This window comes from Peromyscus californicus, unplaced genomic scaffold (assembly GCF_007827085.1).
Source record: "Peromyscus californicus insignis strain IS unplaced genomic scaffold, ASM782708v3 Scaffold_24__1_contigs__length_46423439, whole genome shotgun sequence".
Classification (NCBI taxonomy): Eukaryota; Metazoa; Chordata; class Mammalia; order Rodentia; family Cricetidae; genus Peromyscus; species Peromyscus californicus.
Genome location: NW_026294535.1, coordinates 36,633,600 through 36,659,623, shown reverse-complemented (window position 1 = coordinate 36,659,623; position 26,024 = coordinate 36,633,600). Strand labels below are relative to the sequence as shown.

Sequence of the window (26,024 nt, the reverse complement as noted above, 5' to 3'; positions counted from 1 at the left end):
ATTTACAATGGTCCTCAACACAGAGGATGCTAGAGTGCGACACATCACCACATGCGTCGCCATGGCAACAATAACATCTCTTCAGTAGTAGTAGCTATTATAGAGAGCCAGGTCTTGCACATGACAGGTGAAGCCTGGTGTCTTAACTGGTTATCAGACTGGTGGCTTAAGGGACACTTGTGACCTATAAATGCACTGGTTTCGCCTGAGTGGATTTTATAAATGACTTGACTCAGCTGCACAGTTTCAACTGCACTTCAAAGCACCCTGCACTTCATTCAACTGACCCACTTGTGACTTCTTATACAAAATTACAAGCTGACCTCACCTAGGGCCTACAGTTTTGTAATGGTAATTCTCACGGGGACTGAGCATGAACCCGCACCTCCCCCCACCCCCCCCACCCCCGTTTCCAAATGTGGTTCGTATATGCCCCAGATCGTCCCAGTCCTTAGCAAGCTTCTCACACGTACTGTAACTTGTCTGGATCATAAAGGGACTCAAGCTGCTTGTCTTCTTCACACAAATTTCTTATAGGCTTCCTCAGTTGATGCATTGACTGATACCCCCCCCCCCCCAACACACACACACAATGTAATTTGTTGATATCCACTCTCCCATCTCCTCCCAGAACTACCCCCATCCAATGGTGACCTTTTTTTTAAAAAATCCATCAAATACAATATGTGCTGCCCACATACTCATGGATAAGTGGCCTTCACTGGAGGGTATGCCCTTAAAGAAAACTGATGAGCTCTCTTTCAGTAATTATCAATTGCCAATAGCTCCTTAGACAGGGATGGGAATTCATGCCCTCTTCTCTCCATTCTGGAATTTTGTCTGGCTTGAGCTTGGGCAGATCTTGTGTGTGGATGTCTCAACTGCTGTGAATCCACACTGCCCCCACTGTGCCCAGAAAGCGGTGTTCTTGTAGCCACCCCCTCCCTCTGGCCCTCTTCCAATCTTCTGGACCCCTTTTAGTGCATCTGTCAACCCTCACCAGCGACACTTCCTTTTGTGGTAGAGAGTGACCAGCGCAGAGACCCACAACTGGCCAAGGTTCAGAGAAGAAGACACTGGAGAGTGCTTGGCCCTGAAGGGAACATCTGTATTACAAACCCTCCTCCCAGGGGTCAGGGGTCATCATGGAAGAAGAGCTGGAAAGAATGCAGGAGTCAAATGCATTTTTTAAAAGCTCCAAACTAACCCAAGGATTTGGCAAATGACAGAGGCGCTCTTTCTGGTATCATGCACACACATTCATTGCTGTGTGCAAAAATCCCAGGGGAACCAGAGATTCACTAAAAATCTCACACAAAAAAAACTTCTCCCTTATGGGTTTAATCATGGAGGGGAAGTCCCTCCTCGCTGTTCCTCAGAATGCACCTCTCATTGTCAGGGAGGTTCCATGATTCATAAATATGTTGCTCAGGTGTAGAAAATGAAAGACCATGATTAGGAGAATGCTTTGAACTGGTGACAAGTGTGGGTGATTCGGCTGTCACCAAATTCCCTTCTTTGAAAACATTATAAACATCTGCTATCTAATATCACTTCCCAAACCATCATCTTTCCTCCACATTTCTTGCTGATGTGAAGGCATCTTTTAGTCCTGGTGGCACCACTGTGAGCCTTAGAGAAGAACATCCCTTGTGAAGACATTTTACTGCCATCTGCTGGGAGAAAAGTGCCATGCTCACTATGTACCTTCATCCTAGGCTCTATGCTCTCTGAGCAATGCTTGGCCACTCCCAACACCCTGCGAGCTCCGAGTTCTGCCAGGGGAAGCAACAGAAGGCAGTTTCAATGAGCTTCGTTGTCTTGAAGAAAGAAAGGAAAAATAATTTAAGAATTACTTTTAGACTCAAAGGAGAACGGAGTTTCTGCAAATTAATTATCTCTTCCCCAAGGTGCTTTCGCTCTGCGGTTGTGAAAACCAAGGTTTGAACTCTATTCTGACATGATTGTGCTAGGTGGGCTACAGGGCTGCTATGTAGCAAATGTTCGACATGGCTATGAGTTTTACTGTTATGAGTATCTGCAAGAACCTGCTTCTTCCCCTGAAAATGAAGATAATAGGCAATACCTAGTGGCCACGTCTTGTGCTAATTACCGGGTGAGTGTTTGGTACCACGGAATCAACAGCAATATTAGCTGCTGTTGACTCCGGAGGTGATATTAATTATGGATGCTGTTTCTGTGATCTCCTGTTCTTCCCAATCCACAGATAGACTATTATTCTAGCTTTCTATGTGTAAGTCTTATAATCACCAGTTTTGAGATGTTTCTGTGTCACAGAGGTAGACCAGATTCCAGATCACATAGGCACCCCAGTGAACAGGTATCCTGTGGCTGAGGGCAGAACCCGTTCCAGGCTGAGGGATGGCTTAAACTGGTCAAGAGGTTCTACTTTCACATCAAAACTCAGCGTGACGTCACTCTGGAAGTCTTGTGGATGGCTGCTGATGCTACTGTAGTAATGTCACAAAGAAAACGGAAATCTTAGAATAAGGATGAATAGAATGGCTTCTTACTCCTCTGTCCAGATCACTGTCCTATTGACGTCTTGGAGGATTTCAACAGGAGAAATGAGCAGCTAAGAGAATCAGCTCCTGGAATTGGCTGGGTTGTCTGAATGGAGAAGGCCATGGGGCATGCGCGCAGGAGAGCCTTGCATCCTGGAGAAGACTCTGCTCAAAGCACTTCGCACAGTGCTGACACAGCAAGCCTCCTACGCTTTTTCTATCCAGCATCTGCTCATACAAATTCTGACCAGGTGGCAAACCCTTCCCCTCTGCTCTCGAGCAACAGGATACAGGACAGAGAACACCTGTTCCAAAAATGCACTGATTAGCTGGAAGTTGGCAGGTATAACATGGGCTCAGGGCCACATGTGAGGAGATCCGGCTGCCTTGTCAGCTACTGGCTCTGCTCCTGATCTTGGCTCCAGTCCATGTCCATGGCTAATGGGATTGATCCATGGGCATAAATCTGAGCTCTGGTTGGCAAGTGAGAGGTTATCGCACTCAAGGCCACTTCCGTGTGTTGCTGCTTATCTAAAAGCAAAAGCTTCCAAATGGAGTAGGGTATGGGAGGCGTAGGCATGGGTGTGATGCTCTTCACCCTCAAGGAGCTTCCAGGAAAGTGGGGGCCACTAAGAGGACTGTACAAGCACCAGTTAGTGAATGCTAGTAGTTACAATGTAGTTTGTATATACAGGGTTGCTTGGGGAAGGTAACAATAACCAAGTTGGCATGTGCTGGTTGGATGAACAGAAGCAAAAACCCAGGAGAAACTTAGGGGAGCCAATGGATATGAGTGGGACATGAGGGAAGTGTGGGAGAGCATCCTGGAAGAGGGACAACGGCAGGTGGATCTTGGTGGTTGAACAGGAGTCTGTCTAGGATAGAGGAGGCAGAATCCTATGGTCATAAACAGGATGCCGTGTGGGGCACTGGAGATCAAGTCTGAAGGAAAAGGACAGAGCGCAGTGAAGAAGGGAAGGAAGAATTGAGTCACCAGGTGTAGCAAATCAATGCGGGAAGACCTGATGAGATGCTGATTTATCACTGAAAAGCCCCAGCGGGACAACACATCATGGCTCTCATGGTCTGGAGACTCTTTGGGGTGTCTCAGCCATAGTCCCTCAACTCGACAGATGTTGGCACACATACAGGCCAGCCTACTTAGCTTTCTCACCGTAGAAAACTCTTACCCAGCATGCTGTCATATTAATTAATATGTTTCCTGATCAGTAAGCCGCTAGCCTAAACTAAGACGCCAATCTAAACATCATTCAGAACAGTTACAAAAAGGAAATTCTGTGTGCTTTTTTTTTCCTTATAAAAGTTAGAGGCCAGCATGAACATAAGTCAGAAGTAGAGAGAATATAGCCAACGTGGTGAAAAAAAGTTTAGAAAATAAGTATAGAATGTTAGAGCCCAGAAGGGATGCTGGGAAGCTTGCAACTCATAGAATTCCGTGTGTGCTCAACAACTGCTCACTGAATGAAGGTATCGATGAATGTTCTAATTTCAACGGTTCATGATCTACACTCCCTGGAGGTTGCTCTGGGTTTTGTACAGTAACTTCTGCTCTGAAGTGGAGTCAACCTGCTGTGAATGTGAGTGCAAATGTGATTCTAGGTACTGGGCATGTACTATGATCTGCCAACAGTTGTTAGGGGATGAACGCAGGAAGGAGTAATGTATCAATGAGAAGAATAATGAATGACTTGAACTTTAATAATCATGCTGAAGGCCTGCAACCTAAAGACATACTTATGTTCGTTTTATGTGCACAGACATTTAGCCTGCAGGTGTATATGTGCAGCATGTGTATCTAGTGCCTACAGAGACCAGAAAAGGGAAGCAGATAGATCCCTTGGAACTGGAGTGACGGAGAGTTACGAGCTGTCATGTGGGTTCTGGGAACCAAATTTGATCCTCTACAAGAGTAGCAAGTATTCTTAACTGTTAGGCCATCTCTCCAGCATCCAGAACTGAATTTTCAAGGGAAAAAAAAAAAGACAAAAAGCTAACTTTCGTCTGACCTCTCTATATCTTATTTTCCTTACACCAAGAGAAGCATAAAAATATCAGTGACCTTTTGCTGACTTCCAAGGGATATGAAAAAGGATAAACATGTCTGGTTATGTCGAGCTTCTGGAGTTCCTTGGGGAGAAACTGTGGGCTTTAATTTCATGATTAGAAGCTACCTGTAAAGCTGTTGCACCGCTAAACAAACGAAGTATCTTCAAACAGAAGAAGGGGCAGGTCACGTGCCCATTGGCAAACTTCTGCCAATTCCCCTGGCCCTCCGCCTGGTGCCCACTGGGGCTCAGTGTGGACAAATACCAAATTCCGAGTTTGTCTGGGTTGTGTGGTAGGAGCTGGAGGTATGTCTTCCTACAGGGAATTGAGCAGGGGCAGGGATAGCACTGACATCCTCTTTCTCTGTCCACTCAAAGCCCTCTGACTCTCTACTAGACTTCAGGAGAGAAGGTGGAGGGGACAGGGAAAACAGTGGATGTGAAGCCTCTTCAAGTTTGTTATGCTTTTTGTAGGACGTTCTGACGTTTTTAACACCAAACTCCTCATGTCGCCATGGCAAACATAATTAGAAAATGGAAGTCAAGACCCCTACCTCAATAAAGAAAGGTGGAATAAGAATAGAAACTACTGACTGACTCTCTTAATATTGACCCAGACAATCTAGATTTGTCTGGATTATCTAGACATAGAAAAAGTCTTCTGTACATACAGTTAAATACGGAAAATGATATCCAAAGCCATGTTTACTGTAATATGTAAAATGACTAGGCACTGATAAAAAGAAACACGTTACTAAATGGGATGATGCTGACTCATGATATCTGTCACGATTTTTTAAAAATCATTACACTGCTAATGTACACCTAGATTTGAGCATACAGTGGGAAGAACACATCAAAAATATGACAGGCACGGGCAAAGAAACTAAAACCGTAACGTCACAAAAATTTAGAAGACAGGTCATACCTACGAACAATAGCATTTTTATTATATGACGATACCACATGCTTTTAAAATACTACTTATTGAATAAGAGAAGCTGCATTTGTGCTGAACCACAGTCTTGTGCAGGGGCCATGCTAATCTTCTCTGTATCGTTCCAATTTTAGTACATGTGCTGCCGAAGTGAGCACAATCATATTCTTATTTGCATGCAGGACACCAACACTTGGAAGTCCCATTATCTCTGATTCTGCATGGCTTAATTACTTCTTCCCAGGATGATTCTTTCTTCGACTGTCTTCACGTTGTCAACTTTAGCCACCCAACTGCTAGTCTCCTAAGCTAAAATCTAGGAACGTTTCTTCCTTCTCTTGCTCTCATCTTCTGGACCGGACCATGTCCTCATTAGCATTGGGGAAAGAAAATGTATTAGTTACTTCTCTCTCTGCTGTAACCAAATGCCGACAAAAAGCAACGTAAAGGCGGTGAGGTCACCTTGGCTCGAGGTTGGAAGGGATACAGTCCGTCACGACAAAGAAGGCATGGAAGCAGGTGGCCCCATGGTGGCAGGAGTGGACCCGGAAACAGAGAGCCTGGAGGGATGGCTCTTGGCTCACTTTCTCCTTTTCCCCTCTGACTCAGCCTGAGACCCCAGCCCATAGGCTGGCTCCACTCAGATTCAGGGCTGATCTTTCTATCTCACTTAATACTCTTTGGAAAAGCACCTCTGCACACACACACACACACACACACACACACACACACACACACACACACACACACAAAAGGTGTGCCCCATTACTCACCTAGGTATCCAAGTTGACGATCAAACTTCATCATCACAGGAAACACTGAGCTTTGTCCTGGGGAAGTCCCTTTAACTTCTGAGCATTGTTTCCCCATCCCTCCCTTTGTTGGCTCCAGAGAACCTTTCCACCTTGTCCTCCAGGAGCTTAAATCTGAATCCGACTTCTGTAGATGCTCGGGACATCCAAGGTGGACTAGACGGACACACTATCCACGTCCTCCCATTACCATGATAAACGTAACTATTTATTTCTTTGAATTTTTAAGGCACAGTTTTTGGAGTAAGACCGCCTGGGGGTAAAATCCAAGAACAAGTATTTCTACTGTGTGATCATGGACACATGCAGGTTTTCAGAAGCGGGTCAAATTGTAAGACCCAACTCTGAGTTGTTGAGGGCAGCTCTGAGGTGGTCCTGCAAATGGTGGCTGTTACATAATGATTATCCCTTCCGTCTCTGTCGGTGCTCATCGGAGTGCTAGGGGAGATGAATACGATCAAAATGCATTGTATGAGATTCTCAAAGAATTAATAAAAACAATATTTTTGAAAAGAGAAACTATTTTTTGCTCTTAAGAACGTAAGTCCAGTGTCTATGATCAACATATAGATAATTATAGTGCAAAAGTGGAGTGAGGTAGTACTGGTGAGCACTGGGTGGTCTGATGGCATTTCTTTCTCCTCGTCAGAGAGGGGTGATAGAAAGGCAGGTAGGAAGCATAATGCTTACTGTCTATTATGACATGCTGGTGGCAGCCGTGGGTCAGACAGACGTACGCTGTCAGTGTTACACACGGTCCTCGACAACTGCAGCCCTCTGCGGGAAGCCGGTGCCTCCTGCAGGACACAGGGTGTGAAGTCAAGAGAGGAGGGGAGAGAGCTGAGTGAGCCTTGTGAGATAACCAAGAAGACCCATCCGTCCACCTCCTGAGCAAGGGCAAGTCAGCAGGGAAGGGGGGAAAGAATCTCCCTTCTTGCCCAAAGACGTTAGCACAGAGTGCTGATGTGGTAAGGGAAGTGGATACATAGTCCAGGCTGTGGGCAGAGTATGAAGCCAGAGAAGGAGTCCCCGAGGAGCTTCACAGGACAGACAAGAGAAAGAGAGAGAGCAAAACGAAGGATGTTGTAAGCAGAGAGAAGAGCACTGGTCAAGACCGATGTAACCTGGGAATAAAGGTGCTTTGATGCGACCAGAGTTTTAAGTTCCATGAATTCAATGTGGAAGTTGCAAGGCTCCAGTTCTGGGAGGTAGGTAAGGAAGGAGAGGGTACCCTGTATCCACTGTATCTTTGACAATTTGAAACATTAACAGCTTTTAATCAGTGTTTTCAATTGAGAAGGAGAGGCTAGGGGAGATAATTGAGGCAGATATTCTGATACTTCAGCTATAGACAGCAGGAGCTCGAGTCAGGATTTTCTCACATCAAAGGCTAACAGAAGTGGATGGATCTGAGAGGTACTTTGGAAGTCTGACAGCCAAACTCAGGAAATGCTTTGCTGCTAACTGGGGCTTCCTGCCTCTGTGTGAGCCACACTGAACCTCCCTGTTCTACCTAAGGTCTCACCGTGTGCTGGGCACCATGCCCTGTGCTTGATCTGCATGCTCCATTCAAAGAGTCTGCCCGTGAGGTGGGTAGCAAAACTGAGGTTCCAAGAGTGAGCCTAAGAAGGTCCAGTGAGGAGATGAGAACAGTTAGAATTCATGTCTAGAGAGCCTGACTCCAAAATCCCTGCAGCTAAGACAGCCTCATCTCTTTGCCGGTCCCCATGTGGTCCTGTGCTATGACTCCCCAGGACCAACCCATCGTTAACGCTGATGCTCTGAGGGCATCCATCTTTCTGTATCCTTCCTTCTTTCTCCGTCACTCTCTCTCTCCCCACAATTGCCCACTCTGGGGCTTTTCTATCACATAGATACCAAGTAGCACACCTCAAGAGCACATTTTTACTTTGTTTCATTTTTGTCAACTAGCAACACACGGACAGGAAATCCAAACAATCTAAATGGAAAGACAGTACAAGGCAGACTTTTCTGGGATCATCTCTCCATAGGCAACTGCTGTTATATTATGAGACCCTGGGCAAAAGAGATACAAGCCCAAACAGCTACATACTATTGAGGTGGCCAACAGAAAGAATTCTAACCTTCACTCCTCTACAGTTCTCCTTTTACCCATAACGCAGTGGTCCACAATTGATCACATAATTAATTCAAATTGTTTCACAAGTGTGGGCTTGTATCCCTGGGTGCAAATGGGTTTCCCGAGTTCATCAAAGTACTAGACACATAGTAGGTGTTCAATAAGTACTTGCTGATTAATGAAACTTTGAATTAATCCATACTAGCTTAACTGGCATGGCCCATGCCAACTTTGAATAGAGTCCTTGAATATCGTTTTTACATGGTTAGTTTTGCAATAGCATCTACTTGACTGGTTATTGGTCTCCTTCTAGAACTTTGTAAAAGCAGCTGAAAAAGGTACTGAAATAGATGCTGACATTCTAGCAACAGTCACTAAAAAATCTCATGCTTAAGATATTCAAGTCTCAATGCGCTGGTCATGCAATGCAAATTTGAGGAGTCTGGGCAAAAATGACGGGAACAGACAGTGCAGATTTCTTCTGCATGGCCCTAACAAGACTGTTATTTCTGCCATTTCCACCTGTTTATGTGAGACTATATACTCGCTTGAGCTAAATCTTAAATATTGGCTTTATTCTATTCATAATATTTCATCAAAATGTAACCACCTGACACTTCTAACTTGCTCTTCAGGTGAATGAGTCTCAAGCCATCTCTCAGGGAAGAACCAAAATGCATTTTCACACCACACCACAATGATGTTTTCATTTAATAATGCCGTAGAGTTACATTTTCCTCTGATTTGGCATCTCTTACGCTGAATTCATTTCTTTTGTTCTCCTGTGAGTTTCCAGCCATGATTTCAACGCCTAGAGTTCTGGTTTCAGGGCAGGGATTTTGGATCTTTATTTGTAATGGCAGCAAAAGTTCTGTGAAAGAGTCCATGTATGCTTCGTGCATTTTACAAGCTCAGGAAAACTGGCATTTCAGACAGTACCTATCCAATTACTAGGAAATGGGTTACAATAAAGTGGCCTGTGTAGAGATAGTACAGTAAAGACAAGCTCAATTAACAGTCACCACAATGTAGCAAAAAGGAGACAGTGTGAGGCACACTAATGGCCCATTCAAAAGTAAAGGACAGAGTAGGTGGCAGCAAAGAGCATCTCTTCCCTACACAAGCCACTGAATCACTCTGCTTAACAAGTGGACTAGGGGAGGTGATGGGTCTCAGCTGAGTTCAATAAAAAAGTAAGTTCGAAATGAAGGAAGAGGGTTCACAATAACATTGTGAAAAATTATTTTAGAAAATACTTGTTCCCTTCCATCTTTTTTTTTTTTTTTTTTGGTTTTTCGAGACAGGGTTTCTCTGTGTAGCTTTGCGCCTTTCCTGGGACTCACTTGGTAGCCCAGGCTGGCCTCGAACTCACAGAGATCCGCCTGGCTCTGCCTCCTGAGTGCTGGGATTAAAGGCGTGCGCCACCACCGCCTGGCTACCTTCCATCCTTTTTAAAGAAACACCAGGAGACGAATGAAGTGTCCTTGAGCCTATCTGCTGAATCGCATCCTGTGTGGGCTGTGAGAGACATCGTCTCATCATAGACATTTTAGAGAGTAGATTGTTTAATTACATGGCGGCACCATGGCGTCCACGGGCAGTAGTTGACAGTGTAGGAAGAAAGCAGAGCGCCACTCACTCGAGGCAGTGGGGAAGAGAGAAGGAAGTGGGTCAGGAGACATTTCTAGGCATAAGCCAAGATGGAGCACCTTGACCAGGATTGACAAACCGTCAATGGGAATGTAAGCAAGTGTCAATGGAACATCATCTTGCTGGCAGTGTGTGTCCATGTGTGTATCTGCACAAACCTGTGTCAATGTGTATGTGTGTATGCAGAGGGGAGAGACAGACTGACGTAAAAGAAGAGCTGGCGGTTTGGAAGGCCCGCTACAGAATCTGGACTTTATCCCAAAGGTCACAAGCTTCAGGAAGCCTTTAAGGTGAGAAGTGGCATGGGACAACTTGTCAGGCCAGAATGAAGGATGAACGGGAATAGAACAGGGAAGCGAACAACCAGGCAATAATTTGTGTGACCAGTGGTGAGGACCTGAACAGGGCGGAGTCAGCAGTAAGTAGGACAGTGGAGACTACAGGACTCAGAGCAGCAGAGAACAACAGGACAAGGGACAGACAGACATGAGAGAGGAAGGTAGGAGAATCTGGGATGATAGTGTGATGGTTCCTCTGGACGGCTAACTTGATTGGATGTAGATCCGCCTAGGGAGAGATGTCTCTGAGCATGTCTGTGAGCACAGTGACAGATTGGTCTAAGTATTGAAGGAAGACGCACCCAGGAAGTAGACAGCATGACTCCTTGGACTGTTATCTTTGACCGATGATAAAGGAGGAAAGCCCCAATGAACCAGCCAGATTCATCGCTCTCTATCTCTCGACTAGGGTTGCCTTATCTGCCTAAAACCACAGCCAAGATCTCTCTACCTCATGTTCCTTCCACAATGGATGGTAGCCTCAAACTATGAACCCAAACAAAATAGACTCCACCTTCCTTAAGTTGCTTTTGTGAGATATACTTCAATGAGAAAAGAAGTAATACTAAGTGTAGCTAGAGTTTTCCTGCCTGGCCCACAGTCAGGGCAAATCTCTCTCACCTGCCAGTCCCACAGCCGTCAGACCCGACCAAGTAAACACAGAGACTTGTATTGGTTTCAAACTGTATGGCCATGGCAGGCTTCTTGCTAACTGTTCTTTCAGCTTAAATTAATCCATTTTTATAAATCTATACCTTGCCACGTGGCTCGTGGCTTACCGGCATCTTCACATGCTGTTTCTCATCTTGGCGGCTGGCAGTGTCTCTCTGACTCAGCCTTCCACTTCCCAGCTTTATTCTCCTCCTTGTCCCGCCTACACTTCCTGCCTAGCCAATGGCCAATCAGTGTTTTAATTATTGACTAATCAGCAACACATTTGACATACAGAACATCCCACAGCAACTAAGGCCATGCTTGGGTGAATGGTGAGTGATAGAGCCATGACACCCAGCATATCAGATAAAGCAGAAGTATTTAAAACAATGCCACAGTTACTCAATACAAAGAAATATCTGAGGTGATAGACATGCCAATTACTCTGGTCCAATCATTGCTTATTTCAGACATGTATTAAAAGTATCATGTTGTGCCCCATAAATATGCATACTTAGTATGTGCCAATTAAAAAGTAAAAACCACAATGAAACTAAAATAAAAGAATACTACACATACCTACAACTACAGGTATAAACTTTACAGGAAAGCTGGCGATTGGGTGGTAGTGTTTACATCAGACATTAAAGTGTATCACCAGTCCGTTGTGATTTAAATCCCTTTGGAGCTTGGGGTGACTTCTTGATAGAGACAGGGTTTCAGTTTGGAATGATGAAAAGTTTGGGCATGCAGAGTGCTGATGGTTCTACAGCGCTGTAAATATACATGACGTTACTGAATTGTACATTTAGACAGGGTTAACTAGTTATAAAAGGAAAGTTACGGAAGGAAAGACAGAAAGAGATACAAACCATTTGCCAAAGGTATAAGGAGGCAACGTTGTATGAGCAAAGGGACAGAGTGAAAGAAGGCACCGGTAAATAGAAGAATATAGTATTTGACAAAGGAAATACATACCAATACTGAACATGCAGAGAGGAACAGCAGCCAAACTCTCTCCAATAAGGCAATCTGGATATGCCACATGGACATCCAAATACACTCCATTTGGAGAGTATTACATGTAAAGACGTAGAACACAAAACTTAAAAGATCTAGGAAACCATTCAAGTGAATATATCACTTTCCAATGGAAAATCTTCGAAGCATAGAAACAATGACGGGGAAATAATGGGATTTCTACACTTAAAAAAATCTGAATGCTGAAAGAGAAAAAAATATAACCAGGATTATAAAAAATTGAAACAAATATGGAAAAGACCAGTATTATTCTACAGAGAATATAACAAAGTCAATAAGATGTAAGCACAGAAATGGATAAATGGTGGAAAAGACACAAGCGTTAAAAATCAGCATGAGACTCGGGGGGAGATGACTTAGTTGGCAAAGAGCTTGCCTTAAAAGCATGAGGACCTGAGTTCAATTCCCAGCACCTGAGTCAAATGCCAGGTGTGGTGGCATATGCCTGTTTCCCAGAACTGGGCAGGGAGGGGGGTGGCGGCGTGGGGGGTGGGGGTGGGGGTGGGGAGGGAGCATAGACAGGAAGATCCCAGGCACTTTCTGACCAGTCAGCCTAGCAGAATCAATGAGAGACACTGTCTCAAAAAATACAGTGATGGAGCACGTTTGAGGAAGACAGCGAAAAATCAATCTCTGGCTTGCACACACACACACACACACACACACACACACACACCCCCCTCACCTATGCAAACACACAAAGATGTATACACACATATCAAGAACCAATACAAATAATAAATACATGCATGAAATATTCAGCATCAAACCCACCACAGAACTGTAAACCATGAAGAATGAGAAAAGGTTGCATCTACTTACTGGCCCATGTTCCCACCCCAGCACTCTGCACAATGCAGTTGCCTGTATACAACTGAGTTCCACCTCCTCACAGAACTCCCTGAGGATTTGCATCAAGAGCCTTGCACACAATTCTGTCCCGAAATACAGTAATTACAAGGGAGAAATTGATCCTGAAGAAATTTTCAGAAAGACACCCAAAAGTTTTGCGCGTCATCAGAGCCTACTTAAAGATGCGCTGACTGCAGGACCAGCTAACTCTCTCCCATTACTACTCCATATAATCTCCCTTTTCCTTCAGGCCTCACTCAGCCTGTCTCTGAGCTCCAGCCACGTGGCCATCCCTGTTACACACTGCCACCTCACCTTACTTTCTCCCAGAGAAGGTTCATGATGCTGATGTCATTTGCGTTGTCCAGATATCTTGTCTAACTAGTCATCATCATTGGGAAGGTCTTTGTCATAGACCATCACTCAGAGACCTTAACGCAAAGTACTTATTGAACAAATGCATGGAGGAGTGAATAAATGAATGACTGCCGAGACAAATATTGCCACTTTTTGTCTCTTTTTTCTCCTTTGTATCCTAAGATTCCAGAATGATTTTATTGGACATTTTCATACAGGATGACTGTAACAAAAAAGCAATTAAAAAGTAGTTTCATTTTATGCAGTTCATCTACCGAGTTAAAAATCAATGCTTCAAACTATGAAATGCTTACGCTGTAGGATTTAAAACTAATAAACCACAACCTTTTAAGATTTGTTTTAAATTTTTTATTATGGTAAAATAAGCTGAAGCAACTGGTAGATCATGAGCTGGCTCTTTGTGTATATGTTGCCCAAGTGTGTTCCATTCTGCCCTCAAAGTCCATATGTTCTTGGAGACCTCCAAAAGCAAGGTTTTTGAAACCCCAGTCATGATTTCTAAACACAGCTGTTGCTATCAGAGTTGCCTAATTCTCCCTTAAATGGTGACTATGTAGTAATAAGTAATAACTACATAATTATTATATAGTATAAACAAACAGCATATAATAATTAATACTATTATATTACTGTTGATTTGCATATTTATTTTGATAGGTTAAAAAATGCCATGGAAAGCATGGGAGCTAGGCATGGTGCTCATGCCTGTAAAGTCCAGAACTTGGGATACTGAGGGAGGAGGATCATTGGCAGTTTAAGGCTAGCGTAGGCTACATAATGAGTTCCAGACCAGTCTGGGTTATAGCCTGAGATCCTGTTTCAAAATGAAAAGAAAAAGAAACATAGAAAAACTAAAGTCTAACAAATAAAGGCAGGCTGTGATGTCCCCCAACACTAGACCAGAGGATGTTAAAAGTCCAGGGACCCTCACATCTGCTACCACCAGACAAACTTTCAACTCACTACTTGCTCCATCCAGTGGTTTTCTTGCTGAAAGAGTGATCCTTTTTAACTACTGCAGTCCAAGCTACAAGAGCCATGGGGTCTTCTGCCGCAACATTTTCCTCTGCCAAGAACATTTTTCCTATCTCCTTCCCTGTCTTCCTTTCCGAAGACGCCCTTATGTGTGTTCTTTCAGTGAACGAACAGGTCCCATATTTCCAAGCCAGCTTTGCTACCTGCCTGTTTCTGTCTAAATTCCTGAAAACAGCAGGTGTAATCATACCTTGCGGGTTGGCTTTAAATTCTGTGCCCTCGGAGCACCCATTTCAGCCTGTGTGAAATGTGTCACCCCAGTTACAACGCGGATCATCCAAATGCATCTCTTCCGTTGTGCCTGACTTCATCTCGAGAGGAAAATCTTGCTTGTTCCCAGTCTTACTTAAAAACAGAAACACGAAGACAAGCAATTTCTCTGCCTGAGCCAACCACTGCCTGAAAAGTGAAAGGTTTGAAAAACTGACTCTGGCCTTTTTAGAGACCGATGATATTGTGAACCCTTCTGATACTTCAGGAAGTCTCTCAGTTGGGCAAATGGAGGAAGAAATATAGACAGCCTACTCCCTCTGCCCCCTTCCTGCCTTGTTCTCACTTACAAAATTGAAACTTAGTAAATGGCCCTATAATTCAATCATTCCTAAAATTCTTTTCCATGCCCTCTAATACTGTGTATTGAAAATCTAAATGTTTTTTTCCAAGATCAAGCAACTATTAATATTATGATGTTACCCTTTAATGTTAGACTTCAGAATAAAAAATGAATTACTACGGATATCACAAGTCCATCAGAAATAGTGTACTACATCAGATGACAACACATAAAGAAGGCTGGCCTGTTGTAATTACTTGAAATCCTGAATGTTAAGTGAGGGTCGAGCTTGCGTGGGAGAGGTTACTGGCAATGTTTAAAACGAAATGGAAGAAAGAAGCATGCAACACATACTCTAACAATTGAGCTCACTGTCGAAAGGGCATCTTCAGAGGACCCTCTATTTGTCCTTGGAGTATTAAAGGTAAGCTGTATTAGAAGAGCTCTGTGGCTCCCAGCAGAAACGGCGTGTCTGGGGACACAGAGCACACACAGTGTATGCAGTAGGGCACAGGGCCAAGGCAACTCAATGCTTTTTCACACCAATATTTGATAAACAGAATAGTGTGCAGCACCCCAAAGACCACCTAGGTGGCCAGTTAAAAGTAATAAAACAATTTAAAGAAAGGAAAAATCTGGGTCCCACTTAAAAAGTCACTGTTTATATTTTTGGCGTCTAAGGGAAGGAGTGTAATTTCCCAGCTATTAATTCACGGTAGAGCTAAGGGTTTATAGTGCGTGGGTGTTATTGGTTTATTTGTAAGGGAAAGTTTAGCCTGCAACGCTTACTTTTCTATGTCAGGCCTCGCTAAATCAAGGCTAATACTGTACATCTCACGTCTGGTCAAATATACTATTTAGAAATAAAACCAACTCCTCAAATATGCAAACTTCTGTTTCTCTTAATCCTCGTAAACCTCACCAGATGCTGGCATCCACCATCACTACAGCTCATCAGGCAGAAGAGCAGCCTATGGTTGGGGTAGGTACTATTACACAAAAGGACAGAGGTGAAGAGGGTGGGTATATGGCCCTGGAAATTAAAACAGTACGTCAAGCAGGTGACACAGGAGTAGAATTTTACAGCGCATCTGCCTGTTGGGGTGGATGAACTTTTGACCTGGAACCAAGGATGTGTCTCTGGACCTCCCCGGATCATCAGGTTTGCTAATGAAACTGCTCGTCTGTATCAGTGCAGAAAAATCAAACAGACTAACCTTAAGGAGGACCAGAGGCAGGGAGAGTCAGGCTCCCCTCCAGCAGGCGAACCAGGCCTCTTAAGATCCACCAAGATTTTTCATCTTAAGATTTCATAATAGTTTGAACATTTCTTGGACAATGACGTCATAGGTTTAAAATTAAAATTTGATATGATTATAGTTTAGGGTTTCAATATTTTTACTTCTTTAGAAAATTAAAGAACATTTGTTTTACTTACGCTTCTTAAACATGCTTCTGTTCGATTGATGTCCCTGGGAGGAGGTCTGTTCTTTTATTTATTTATAGTTTTTGAAGGCAAACAGATGAAGAGTAGATCTGGGGGAAGAGGGGAGGTGTGGGGGGTGGAGGCCGAAGAGGTGGAGTTAGGGGAAACTGTGGTCGGGATGTAACATATGTAAAAAATAAAATAAAATAAAATAATAAGCATGTTTCAAGTTCATATATGTTCATATCCTATCACATTTCATATTAAAAGGAAATTAAAACAGCTTGTTGGTAGGTGAATACAGGAGTACAGATTATTATTATATGTCTAGGCAACTAAAAAAATTTGTGGTCTCTCTACAGAAAGCATATGTGATTAGGTCGTACTGAGGTTTACATTATGTACATGTATTTAAAAATTGTATGTGTATGCATTTTGAATCCACAAAATAAAATCTATATTCACTTTTGCTTTAAATATCTGTCCTAACTACATTTAGTTGTAGTTGACTCCCTCTACTGGATAAAAATGATATTTTAAAAAAATGAAAAAAAATCTACATTTTTTCCTTCAAGATTTTGACACGTGAAGTAAAGATAATTTTTAAAATTTCTGACAAAATATTACCAAAAGCAGAGGTAAAAAAGCTAGAAGAAAAGGTAATATGCCATTATGAATCAGAATGGGTGGAAACAGGTAAAACGCTTCCTGAGTATCATCCAACACTAAAAAAAGGTAATATTCAAAACAAGGCATTTTGAAACTAATTTTAATATTTATACAACTGTTCAGTAATTGTCAACTTCCAGAATAAACACAACTTTTAAATGAAGGAAAAACAAAACAGTACAGAATGTGGTTCAAGGCCTAGGAGCTAGTGACTTGAAGATTTCTGAAGTATATTTATAAAGATAAAATGCTCGTATGCCGGAAATAAATGGCTTAGTATTCCAAATGGCCTTAATATGATGGTATGATGGCAATGGACCGGCTAGTGTACATCTCTTACCAATAGTTCCTTACAACTATTTTGATGGCCAAACCTGACCAGAGCTGAAGATGAGACCTGTAAATACATATCTATCTTATAGGGTATGAATATTCATAAACTCTACAGCATTGATTAATTAATTGTGTGATTATAGGCACAATGATTAATCATGAGAGTCTACAGAGCTGTTTCTGGATGCTTCTGGGCGTTGGGGTTGCACATTTAAATTGCAGGATTACAAAGGGGGGTTGTTATTTTGTAAAGGCCGAGAGCCCAGGATTCCATTATGCATTAGGGACTTCTAGTAAGTGACAGCGAACAACACCATTTTAAAAGGAAGCAAATGTCAGTGTGCAGCTGCGTCCAAAGATTGGATAGCTCAGTATAGTAAGAGACTGGGTTTAGTGAAATATTTATATTAGTCATAACGATCTGTATTGGTTTTAGAAAATCTGTTTTCCCAGTCCTTATCTGGTCATTTAATAGAAGTTGTATTGGATCTTTATGGTAATGTGTAATATAAAAAGACTACTGTCATTTTATACATGAGAAAACCGAGACTCAGTACGACTTATGACTATTGTGAGGCACAACCAGGACTTGAACTTGAGTCTTGATCTTCCAGAAGGAACTTCACTGCAGTCCCAAACAGGGTGGGACAGAAACTGAGTCACCTTAACAGTATCAGAACGACAGGAAGGTGTTGCTAGACAACAGGTTTTGCTGAGATGAGGGTAAGCTCGTGACTTTATGTCTAAGAGCTGACTGATAATAATGGCATGTGTATGAATTCAGATTTAGTTCCATGTAAGGAGGCTGGCCCTGCTTAATTTTCAGAGACTGTAAGCTTCACGTGGATGGGGACACTGGTTTGCGCTGTTCACTAGTACAATCCACGTGGTAGACTACACCCAATGATACTGTGAAGCCATTATTAAAATGCATGTTGAGTTAATGAATGGGCCGAGGAGGAGAGAAAGGCTGTGAGCCCCACTACCTTGGCTACTCCTTAGATGCTCTGGGCAGCCCTGTGTTTTCTCCTCTACAGCCAGTGGAGCTCTCTAAACCAGAACTGGCTCATCATTTTATCCCAGCACCGACTTCCATCAATAGCACAGAACAGATGTTTGCAAATGGCTGCGGATGACTAGCAAATAAATCTCAAGGGTTCTTGGAGCTCACTGTGGATTTTACTTCTGGTCTGGAGACATAAATCGAGAGATCTAGGGCGGCTCAGACAAAACAACCTCAGACCGAACACTACCCAAGAATGGGGGCGAGGGTGTTATGGAGTGTACTAATTCCGAACAGTGAGAATGAGGTATGTGTCTAACGTTGAGGGAAAGCCCAATAAATCTAACCCAAATAGGATTCATCTAAGCACAGAGTGGTTATAAATGTGTTTCATGTGCTCAATTTAAGAACTGTATAAAATGTTTATTTTAGAATAGTTTTTAATAAAACATGATGAATAATACCAGGAGTTCCAATATACTCCACATCCAGTCTTCCCTTTTACTACTACCTTATGACCAAATGGCAGATTTAGCAGAAGAATGAATGGATGTTGGTGCATTGTTAACTAAACTCCATGCTCCTTACATTTCCTTAGCTTTCACATATAGTTTTTTGTCCAGGGGTTTCTTCCAGGAGACACACTGCACACCATCACCATGTCTCCAGGTCCTCCCTATGGCAATTGCTCAACCATGCCTCGATCTCACAATCTTGAGAGTGTTGGACTGTACACCTCAAGCAGAATTTATGGGATGTTCAGCCATGAATAAATGGAGATTGTAAGTTGTAGCTGAAGTTTTCCTGGTCCTGCCGGGCCCACGGTCAGGACAAATCTCTCTCACCTGCCAGTCCCACAGCCACTCAGACCCAATCAAACACACATTTCTATTAATCTATACCTTGCCACGTGGCTCATGGCTTACCGGTATCTTACATCATGTTTCTCATGACGGTGGCTGGCAACATCTCCTCACTCAGCCTTCCTGTTCCTCCTCTCTCTTTGTCCCACCTAGACTTCCTGCCTGGCTAATGGCTAATCAGCACTTTATTTATTAACCAATCAGAGCAGCACATTCACAGCATAGAGAACATCCCACAGCAATAAGTTGCCAGAAGGAAGAGCAGAGAGAAGGGTCATTCCCATCCTACTCTATCCAGCATGCAGATGTAACCTCAGCTAATGAACATCTGGATGCGGAGGTGTCCGCCAGATTTCTCTGTTGCAGTCTCCTCCCAACTTTCGCTTTTTGCTCTGTGCCTTTTGGAAGGAGGTCAGGGTCTGTAACTCTCTCTGAAGGACTAGAGGTTTATATCTCTCTATAATGTTCTTTAAAACACCAGAGAACCCAATTATGCCATAAGTGAGAAAATAAACAGTGTGATGGGAAAATGCGCCCTTTCCTTAATACTAGCTCTGGGAACTGTGAAAAAGGAGGAGGAGATGTGGAGCATCATTGTCCAAGACATTTTCATCAGCTACATATCCTAGAGTTTTGCTTTTCACTAAAGACAAGTGGGTCAGTCAATATTCTTCTCTTTTTCTTACAAATGTCTTGTTCTTGAGCTAAGTTAATACTTATTTGTTTTGAGTGTGACATTTATAAGCCCAATGGATTTATTTCCTACCTATATATTAACCTCATATCTAATATATTAACCTCATATCTATAGGCAATATGCAGAAAACCCTATGTGCCTTCCCTGGGAATTTACTGCTGCCTTGGTTCCTGAGTTAATGACATTAAATACAAAGGAGAAACTCAGCCCAACCCTTTGTCATGCACTCTGCAAGGCCTTTATGATTAAGGACAATCTTAACATAAATAATGCACGATCAATAATGTAGCATACCAAATTGCATTTAAAATATTCATGTGGGTTCTTCTTTAAAAATAAAACTACAAATTGCAATTCAGACTAAGGCTTCTGAAAGAAAAGGGGTACAATATATGAATGAGCCTGAGTATTTCACTCCCCTCCCTGAAATGAATTTATACAGGCATCTTCCACAGACTTCCCTGGCCTTTCTGGGTTATCACAGCACCGTTTATTATAGTAGTACAAAACACGATGCTTCTGAAAACACTAGCTAATATACTGCACTTGGCTCATATAGGGCAGATTTGTATTTATGTGATCTGTTGTGATTTTATAGAAGATAACTTCTCTTTCATTCTTCAGCTATAGTGAGATAATTTACGAATGGAGTAAAGTGGCTTCTAATATTGATCTAGAACTCAGGTAACTTGATTTAGAACTCGCTTGCACAGATCCCCACTTTAAGGAAAAGAATGATCAAAAACATTTGGTTAAAAATAAAATGAACAGCAAAGCAATGAGGCCAAAGGATTTTAATGAAGGGTATTTTTAAGAGTTCCTTAAGAGGGAGAAGTCAAACCTGTTAAAATGGATTCAAAATTGATGCATCTCAGCTGCCATTAGCTCGTAAATATAATTTCACATGCCCATGCACAAATTAGAAATATCGAAGAATTTATGGACATAATTAAATCATCAAGAAAGTTTTCTGAGCATAGAAACCTTAGCTCACCATAGATCAACAGAAGGTTTTATATCAAGAAAATTAAATTTTCTTAGGCCTTGTCATATATCAATAAAACAAAATTCACTCTGGTCCTACACATTAAAAATCCTAAAATGCAGTGGATATAATATTAATGTTCTACATTTTTTCTTAGTAAAAGCTTTGAGTGTACAATGATCCGAACACTGGGAAATTTATATACCTTATAAAGTAAATGACTATAATCCAAGGGCTCAATGTATAAGTCATAGGTCAACTAAGAATCCACCTACCAATGATGCTCCTTTGGAGTTCAGAGTAGGCCTGTTTAGCTCTTCTATACTAAAGTCTGTATGACAAAGCATGGCTAGAATACCTCAACAGTTGTTTTCCGAGTTGCATGAACACTCTGACTCACAGATCCTGAACAGATGACACAAATCTGGTCGCTGTTTGAACAGGACGAATCTCAGTGGTTAGGAATTGTGTCATTTTTTTTCCCCTCAAATAAATAGGAAAACTACCATATTGGTGAAAAATCAACTGAGTTTATTTATCCATGAACTGAACTTTGCTTATTTGTGCAAGTGACAAAGATATTAAAAAGTGACAGGTCATTTTTGTTTTGTACTTGGGTACTTCCAATCTTAATATACTACACATTTTTGGCTCAATATTCAGGGACATAAAATGCACCAAGAAGTCTGATTCTGGCTCCTAGTTTACATGTCCATGTTTTACATTTATACTTGGTACTACAGAAGTGGAAAGGTATTTTATCTTAGAAATCATTAAACATAACTAGATTTTAGTCAAAGGAAATGTAGTATGGTAAGAAATAAAGCCTTTGAAATAGTAATTCTATATTCTGGAAGTCAAGTTTCAGGATTACACTTCTGACTATGTAACCTGGGTAAATCAGGTTCATCTTAAACCAGTTTCATCTATGAAATCTTCACCTTCTCAAGCTGTTTGATGGGACAGCGTGGAAAAGCTTGGGTTGGTGCTCATTCCTGCTCTGAAGTACTCATGTGATCACCACATGGAGCAATAAGCTTTGCTTAGTCAACGTTAATGCTAGTGTGAGCTCACAGAGGACAGGGGAGGGCCCTTGAAATCTATGGATTCATAGGACAGTATCAGCAGATTGAGTTTCCATCCATCAAATTTTTCTTCACTAACTTGTCTTACAACAGTCATTTTTTTCTACTTTTTCAAATTAGTACAGGGCAGCAATAAATATATCTATGTAAATACAAATAAGAACCTGCCTAAGAAGTGGGATAGTGACTACCTACACATGGTTACCAGCCAGTGACTTCACTCTTCAATATGCATTTATTGGTTGTTTACTTTGAGTTCATGCAGTATGCACGTTATGGAAAATAGAGATAATGAAACCAGTCTATAGTCACAGGGTTTAAAATTAGGGAGCCACTGCTGTACACCGAAGTCTGTCTGAGCCCTCTGGGAATCTTGGCTTTCCCAGAAGAGAATCCCCAGAAAAGGGACGGAAGTTGACAAGTTGGTCTCCTGAAAGTCCTAATTTTAGGAGTGTTGCCTACCCTGGGCTGCTATGTCCATGGCCCATGTTACCACAAGGGGTCATAGGAAGCATGCATGTTGAAGACCTAGGGCCCTGCTGAGCTGGCCCCACCCTTCACTGGCCTGGGATAGCTAGCCCTGCTCCTGGCTGGATACTGCCGCAGGAGAGCTGGCCATGCCCCTCAGGGAAGAGCTGCCCCCCAACCCACCCTGCACACACTATCATGCATAGGCTATCATATTCCTTGCTCATCCTTCACAATCCTTCAGGGCTTCCTCTTCTGGTAACTTCCCAGGCCTTTTCTTCCCGCTACAAGAATTAATTCTTTCCTTCTATTATTCTATTTACCATGGGCACATCTCTTATCATTGTCAAAGGTACCATATTATCATGTAATTTGTTGATTTACATGTCTGCTTTCCTGACTAGTTGTGTTAGACTTCATCTCACTGACATAAATGATGTATGTGGGGTGAGGATAAAGATTTATTTTAATTCAGAAGTTTTGGTCTCTAGTCCTTGGGTCTATGAATTCTGGACTTGTGTGAGGCAGAACCTCACTGTGGCATACGCATGTGATATATAGAGAGCAAGAGAATGTGGAAGGGACTAGGGAGAGGTACAGTTCGCATGACATGTTTCTAGTGATCTACTTCCTCCAACAAGGTGCCATACCTCCTAATGTTCCTGCCTCCTAGAAACACTAACTCATTATACACCCATTAAGGGATTAATCCATTAAATAGACCATAGCCCTCAGAATCCAATCGCTTTCCCCAAAGCCGCTGTTTGACAACTACGATCCCAGGACATGTGCCTCTGGTCCCAGGACATATGCCTCTGTGGTACATTTCATTTTCAAACCATAATACAAATAGAAGGAGTCTGTCAACAGTTCTGTACATCTCCGCATTCTGCTGCCTGGATGCCTGGATGGCCAGGCATCATTCATTAAATTATCAAAGTTAAAATATAATAGCATACTGTCAGAAATGGCTGGGAATCGCCTTAGACAAAGATGATCAATTAAAACGATCATTTAACTCTACTGCTCTCACGCCCTCAGGGCTGGCCCACCTGTGCTCCTTCCAACAAGATCAGCTCTAGTGTGCTGTCCAGGTGAGGTACACATGGGTGGTGCGGGGTGGGGCCATCTTTCCTGAGTGGGAGGGAGCAGCTGCCCCCTTAGGGGCGGGGCCAGCTCTTCTGCTGCAGTATCCAGCCAGGGGCAGGATCCGCTATCCCAGGCCAATGAAGGGCGGAGCCAGCTCAACACAGCCCTTGAACTTTAACACGAATGGTTCCCATGACCCCTTGTAGTAACATGGGTCATGGACATCCACACAGACCCCAGCTGCAGCAGGACCAAGGACCTAGACATGGCCCACGGCAGCATTCCAGTCCCTGATGTCACCAGGCCACTCAGGTCAGTATGGCCCTGTCAGCAGCATGGCTCTTGGACACCAACATGGTCTCAGCTGTCTGACTAGATCCCAGGCATCCACATGGCCTTTGTTGGTAACAGGAGCCAAGGACATCAATTCAGACCTGGCTACTGTAGGGCCGTGAACTCCGACATGGCCCTTGGCAGCAGCCTGGATGACACCATGACCCCCAGGTGACAGTGCTGGCCACTCAGATCAGCATGACCCTGGTGGTGGCACAGCCATGGGACACTCACATGGCCACAGGTTGCAGCCTAGACCCTGGGCATCCCTGTGGCCTTTGGTGACAACATGGTCCACTGACATCATTACAGACCCTGGCTGTAGTAGGACCACAAACCCAGACATAGTTCCAGGCAGCAGCCTGGGTTCTGATGTCACCCTGACCCCAGGTGGCAGCACAGGCCACTCAGATCAGCATGGTCCCCAAGGCAGCATGGCTATCAGACACCAAAATGGCCCCAGGTGGCAGCCAGACCCCTGACATCGACATGGCCTTCCATGGTATCTGGAGACACAGACATCAACACAGACCTTGGCTGTGGTAGGGCCATGGACTCAGACATGGCCCTTGGCATCAGTTCTGGCCTGGATGACATCCTAGCCCCAGGTGACAGTGCCAGCCACTTAAATCGGCATGGCCCCAGAAGCGGTACAGCCCTTGAACAACCAGCATGGGGTCTCAGGTTGCAGCCTACACCCTGGGCGTCTGTGTGGCCTTTGGTGGCAGCATGGGCCACTGGATATCAACACAGACCCCAGCTGTGTGATAGGATGGTGGACCAAGACATGGTCCTTGGCAGCAGCCTGGGCCCAGATGTTACCACAGTCCCAGGTGACAGTGTAGGCCATTCAGAACAGCGTAGCCCTCATGGTGCTCGCACACCTATGTGGTCCTAGGTGGTGGCCCAGACTACAGGCCTCTGCATGGCCCTCAGTGGTGACAGGAGCCACAGACATCAACACAGGCCCCCTTGGCTGCTTTGGGGCCTTGGACCAAGACTTGCTCCTTGGCAATAGCCCAGGCCGGGACGTCACCTTGGACTCAGATGACAAGCAGGCCATTCACATCAGCCCGTTCCTCACCACCCTCACCTCTTCAGATCCACCTCTCTCCCCAGCCCATAAACCGCCCTACCTCTCTCTTCCATTTCCCCACCCTGTACTGGCTCACCATAATGGTGCCCAACCGCCTGGCACCTGAGGGTATGAGAGCAGCAGAGCTGACCTCACCCACCCCTGTCTGCCATGTGATGGCATGGGTGAGGGGAAGATCCCCTTCCCACCTCCTGCCCCTTGGTACCTGCGGCAGGTGAGAGAGCTGGACCCAGAATCACCAGAGATGGAGAACTGGCCCTGTCCCTCACCAGGGGCAGCACACAGGAGAGCAGGCCCTGCACCCTGCCTGGGCAACACACTAGACTCGACACTGTTGTCGGGGATGCAGGTGAGCCAGCCCTGAGGGCAGGAGAGCTGACCCCACCCCTCCCTTGGATGCCCCCTACAGCAACTGGGAGAGAGGGCCCAGCTCCTCGCCTGGGCAAAACAGTAGAGATGGCCCTGGTCTTTTGAGTGTGAGTAAGCCAGACCCAATGGCCTGAGAACAGGAGAACTGCCCCCCCACACTCCCCACCCCCACCCCCCGCTCCTTGCTGCAGGCTGCATTGGCTGAGCTAGCCTAGGCAGTGCTGGAGAGCTCTCCCTGGTAGTGACTATGAGGGAAATGTTGGCAGGCTGACCAACCTAGCTACCATCCAGGCCCAGAACCAGGGCTGTGAGCTGGCCCACCCAAACATCCACCTCATCTATGAACTGTTGGAGCATGTGAAGGGGACGAATCTATAGATCCGAAACTGCAGGATCTCCATGACACAGGACAACAACAGAACCTCCCAGAGGAGCCCCAGTGAGAGTCCTTTATTGATAGTATAGCAGAAGCCAGAGGCCTAGAACTAGACCAGTGACTCACAGCAACGAACACTTGCAAGTAAAGATGAATGGACTAAAGAGAAAACTGTGTGACTCAGTGGGCCGCCCGACAGCTTCCAAAACGAGATTCTCCACCACCCCCTTTTCTTGTTTATTTGGTTTGAGTTTTTCTTTTAAATTTTCTTTGGTTTTGTGGGGGAGGTG

At 43.9% G+C, this 26,024-nt stretch overlaps 1 protein-coding gene and 1 non-coding gene across 7 annotated transcripts in view; both read right to left on the bottom strand.

The window, feature by feature from the left end:
- Grip1 (glutamate receptor interacting protein 1) overlaps positions 1-26,024 on the bottom strand; it is a 644,324-nt gene that overhangs the window by 289,137 nt on the left and 329,163 nt on the right. The gene's annotated exons all lie outside the window — the stretch shown is intronic.
- Positions 5,579-5,686, bottom strand: LOC128120125 (U6 spliceosomal RNA). Its single transcript, XR_008221775.1, has one exon. It is a non-coding gene; the product is annotated as a U6 spliceosomal RNA (small nuclear RNA).